Raw genomic sequence first — 5704 nt, forward strand, 5'->3', positions numbered from 1 at the left:
TATGGTTCATTCTACAGTAGGTTTTGTTTTTTCAGCCTTAGATTTTTTTGAGAAGTGACAGTTGACATTTGATTTTTCGTTTTTTTTCCAGACATTGATTATTTCATCGAATAGACAAGTGCCACGTGATGGAAGCATTTGTCTTCTTCCTAGCATTGTAAGTGTTTGTTTTAGAGTACATGAGTTATTATCGGCTAATTTAAAAATAGTGTCTAATAATTTGATGTTGGTTAGAAGGTTTAATAGGGAATTAGTTGTTATAGTCAATTCTAGTGTATCATTAGTTGTTATAATTAAAACTAGGAAGTGGGGTTGTTGGGTGTGCAAGGAGTCAATGGTTATTGGAATATGTGCTCTTCCTCTATCATTAATTTTCTTTGTTAGAATCAATATTTAACAAGGACGCAAAGCGTAAGTTCCTGCCATTAGAAGGATGAGAGTAATGGATAGAAATAAAGAGGAAGAGATAGCTACATATAGATGGAGAAATAAGCTACATGTGGCATTATGATAGAAGGATACAGAGATAGGGGTATAAAAAATAGAGAAAGGGATTCAACTAGAACCAAAGAGAGATAGGTAGAGAGAGAGGAGAAGGGGGAGGAGACAAGTTATTGTTATCAAATTTTAATTTAAGCAGTGAAATTGAATTTAAATTCCTTTTTAATATTTGAAAATGAATATTACAAAATTTTAGTTAAAATATTCGCATGGTTGAAAAGATTTATTTCTAATTATTGAAAATGAGTGTTAGTAGAATATAAATAATAATGTTTGAAAATTTTATCCATAATTCAACTAAAATAAAAAATTTATTACAAAATTTATATAATATGCTGAGTGAGTTATCATGTCACTATATACATTGGAAGCTTTGTAAATGGATAAAAAAAATTAGGTGGAAAACCTAAAACTATGCTAGTAACAATTTTTCTAAGGTCCGTGTGTTTGAACCAATCACTTTAGAAACAAAATTATCCCAAATAATAAAATTCTACAATATAATAATTTTAAATTAAATTAATTTAAAAATATTTGCCATTTTAAAAGAATCTAATTTTAATAAATAACAAAATTTTATTAATTACCATATTTAAAAAATATAATATACATGTAGACACCTAAAATTGTCCAGTCTAATTAAATAAATATCTTTGTTTATTTAATTATTTTAAGCCTAATTCTATTTTTATTTATTTAATTAATTCATTTATCCTCTTCTAGCTTTATTTCGCATTTAAATAAATACATTTAAATAAATACATTTATTTATTTAAATTATCCTTTTCCTAAATTAAATAAATACTTTTATTTATTTAATTGATCCCATTTCCTCTATTAATTAAATAAATCTTTATTTATTTAATTAATTCATTAGCCTTTTCTACCTATGACACATGTCATTCATCTCTTAATTCATACACTACCTACCCTCTCATTATTTTATTATTTCTTTTACCTACCCTCTAATCATAGCCAACCATTTATTTTTTACACCTCTCAATCTTATCCCTCCATTCCTTATGGTGTCTTCTATATAAGGAGATTCCTCCTTCATTATCAACCCCCTGGACATATGCATTCTAATCAAGCATCCTAGCATTCGAATTTTCATATGCGATCCTACTTGCAACCACATTTTCGTTCTTTGTTGAGCTCTTGTGCACATAAAATCTGAGAGCAAATATATCAAGCAAGATCAATGGAGATAGGAAGAATGGAGATTCAAACCCTATTGGACATGTGATGGTATAATCTTGGTGATTTCATTTGATTTGCATTGTCTTAGGTAATCTTCATATGTTATGGTGGATCTTTGTTGTTGTTAGGCTAGGGTTTTGTGGTTGAATTCATTTAGCCTTTCAATATTGTTATTGTTGTATCCATTTTCACCATATACATTTTGGCATGCCTGGTGGGACTCTTGTCCCTTTTGCATTTAACATCTTTTGTGCAAATTTGGTGTTTGTGATGTTGTAGATCTGACATTTCCGACAACATTTCGACATTTTCACGTCTGTGTACCTTTGGATCGCATTTTTGATTTTTTGTCGCATTTGTGACATCTGGAATCGCGTCTGTGTCTTCGACATTATTCTATATTTTTGCAAAGTGCAGGAATCGTGTCTATGGTCCCTAATCGCGTCTGCAAGGCCTCCAGACACGTCTATGTTCGAGAATCGCGTATGTGTTCAGGAACCACATCTATGTCAGATCTAGCCGTGTTTGCGTATTTATATAGCATTTGTGTTACTGATAACCACATCTGTGTTCAGTTTTTGTATTTTGGTTTCTTTGATTCGGTTTTTCGTTATTCGGATTTCAAATCTGGTTTATATTGAGCTAACATCTTCAGATCTAGCTAACGAAATTGTTGCAACTTGTCTTGAAAGCAAAATCGTTTTGTCGAAGGCCCCTATTTCACAAAGTCTTTTAGATCTAAAAATTTACCTAACTTGTGTGCTTGCAGGAAGGGGTGATCATTTGAAACAATCAAAACTACTAACAAATCTATGTTGCAGGATCTTGGTAAGGGTTTTGGATCTTTGTTGTGTGTCTTGTTTTCATAGACTAGCAAACACTTCAATTGGTGCTCCTAAAATTTGAACCAGTGTCTTTTGTGTCTTGGGCAATAGGCTCTTTTTGTTTAATCTTTAGAGGGCCTATATCCCCGTGTGGTCATTAAGACTACTAGTGAGGAGAGAACGACCCAAGTGGTAGCGAGGAAAAGCCATCCTCTTCCGAACCACTATAAATAACTATATCCATGGTGAGAAGTATGGATAACATGTGTTGATTAGTTCATATCGACACTATGTCTCCCCATAAACCCGTTTGATCAAATTTATTTGATCAGTTGTAGGGCGTAACCCCTACCGGCTGGGAGCCTTCTGTATTTACAAAGCTGAAAATGCCGCATGTATGGCCACATGAGTGGATGTCCTTGCTAGCACTTTTTTGTTTTAGAAGCCAAAATCCTTCTAGTTGTTGGGGCGGGAGGTTGGACCTCTAGAGCGGCCCACACACATACGGTTCTTAGTAGAGATACAAAGTTCGCCACAGGAGAGTTTTCGTGGGGACTGATGCTTGGCTGCCCCGAGAAGTGAGTGCCAAGGGTGGAGCCGGTGGGGTCAAGCATCTAAGTATCCGCTCTGAATAGCGTAGCCTCATGTGGGATCAACAACTATTGTCCTAGCCAGCCATAAGAATTGTGTTTGTCTTATTTTGAACAATCAAACATTCAAGACCAAACATCAAAACATTGTGTCATTGTGTCTTCAAGTGTATGCAAAACAATTTTACATCAAACAACACACTTTTTTTGAGTCATTTTGAGTCTAAACACTTACAAACATTGAGTCTTCATCAACACTGTGTCCTCTTGTCACAAAAAACAGTCAAAATTTCAGATTTGGTCACAACAAGTCACTTCACATATTGGAAAAATTGCACAAAGTTTTCAGAAACGCGTCTATGTCTGACAGAACCATGTCTGTGTCATCTAACCGCGTCTGTGAAGGGCAAAAACGCGTATGTGTTCTCTTGAGCAACATTGCACTTACAAAATCTCAGAAACGCGTTTGTGTCATTTAAGCGCATCTGTGAAGTATACAGGCACGTCTGTGTTCAGAATTGAAAAACTTTTACAATCCAGCAAACAAGAACAGTTAGTTTTAGACTTATTGAGCTTCCTAAGCTATCTCTTCAGCTTTTCATCTAGAATTCAACATGTCTTTGGGTCTCACAAAGTCCATCATTGCTTTACACCTTACATTACATTCACATTTGTCTAAACTTGAGTCAAAAGGTCACTTGCTTGTCCTCATCATACTTTGTCAACACACTACATACAACAACATTTTGCTAAGTGGTCCCTCATCAAGGTCTATCACCTTTGGGTCTCATTTGGTCTTACTTAGAGTCAAGGTCAACTTACCTCATCAAGAGAAACTATCATCTCTTTGGAAGCCACACCTACTCTACTACATACATACTTGGTCTTACACTTTGGACATTGCAAGTAAACTTCAGATTCATTTACATTACATCCAACTTTTGGTCTTCCATACTCTTTCCATTTTCATCTAGTCTCAAACATCTTGATCAATACCTAGTTCATCGTTGAAACCCGTTCCCAAAAATCTAAGAGAGAAGCTAAAGAGGCTCAAGAGTCTGCAAACATGAGTTCGTATGAGTATGACAACTATAGTTTTCCCACCCCCTTACCTGCCGGCTAGTTTACCACCTAGAAAATAAGAGTTCCAAAAAAACCCGGCATGTCGATCCTTCGTCTTGCTGGGTCATATGACTGTGAAAGTGACCCCCCCATTCTAGTTCTTGTAGGGCATAGAATAGTAGGGGCCCCTAAGGAACCATTGAGCCCCGGGATCCTTCGTCTTGCTCATATGATTGGAAAAGTGACTCGGGGTGGGTGGATGTGCCGTTGGCATGTTACGTATAGAATCTATCTGATCATACCACATTACCTGACATGGATGCCTATAGAAACATTCCAAATGTTGAGCACATGGACACTACAAACAACAATGATACACACAATGACAATATGGACAACATTTCAGTACATTCAGTAGAAGTGGAAGACTCCATTATGGACCCGTTTCAATAGATTGGTTGAGGAAATAATGAGGAGAGATAGACAATATTTCTTACAAGTGATGGGACAAAGTGGAGTCAAGATCCCTCATGATTTTGACATGTCTCAAATAATGGAAAATTGACCTTTGCAAAAACCTCACCTCAACATGGATCAAAGGATGCCTAATAGTGGAGGCAATAGAGGACCACATATGGTGCCTGGATCACCATCATCTTTGTTTCAAAAACCTGAGGTCCCATACACACATGGTCAAGCATATGATACTCACCTTCGCAAACCATTATGGAAGTCTTATGCAGAAAAATATACTCAATCGCATGCCAATGCTAAGGACCAACCACCAAAGCAATTGGATATCCAAAGGCATGTTCAAAATTTGGACATAAGGAAACCCCGTGTCAAATTTGGGGGCAACACACTAGACCAAACTCATGACATGCCTATAGAGTATGGTATACATGGACAAAGCAGATATTTCATTCCTCACCATGACTCTATACCAAGTGGTCCTTATATGCAGCATCATTATAGACCTCCTCCATATGAACATGTGTATGATCAATATCATCCATATATGCAACATGCTCCTCCTCCACCCGGTGCTTCAGGCATGGGGTATGGTCCAAGAAGTTGATCTCCACCTAAGAACAATTTGGAACAGCAAATCAAGGACTTACAAAAGAAAATGGAGGACATAAATACACCGAAGCCAACATACACAATGAGAGACATATGTCCTTATCCATTTGACAAAATCATTCCAATGCCTTCATTTCCTACACACTTTGTGACACCTAAGTTTGATAAGTACAGAGGAAAAAGGGATCATAAGGCACACATAAGACAGTTTTTCACAACTTGCATTGAGGTAGTAGCAGAAGAGACATAATTGATGAGATTATTCCCACAGAGCTTAGGTGATCAAGCTATGGAATGGTTCTCCCAACTCCCACCTAGAATTAAGTCATGGGGTGACTTAGCAGAGGCATATAACCAGCATTTCTCATACAACATAGAGACAGACATATCAGTCACTACTTTGTGCAACACCAAACAAAAGGATGGAGAATCTTTTTCATCATT

Source organism: Cryptomeria japonica, chromosome 7 (assembly GCF_030272615.1).
Source record: "Cryptomeria japonica chromosome 7, Sugi_1.0, whole genome shotgun sequence".
Classification (NCBI taxonomy): domain Eukaryota; kingdom Viridiplantae; phylum Streptophyta; class Pinopsida; order Cupressales; family Cupressaceae; genus Cryptomeria; species Cryptomeria japonica.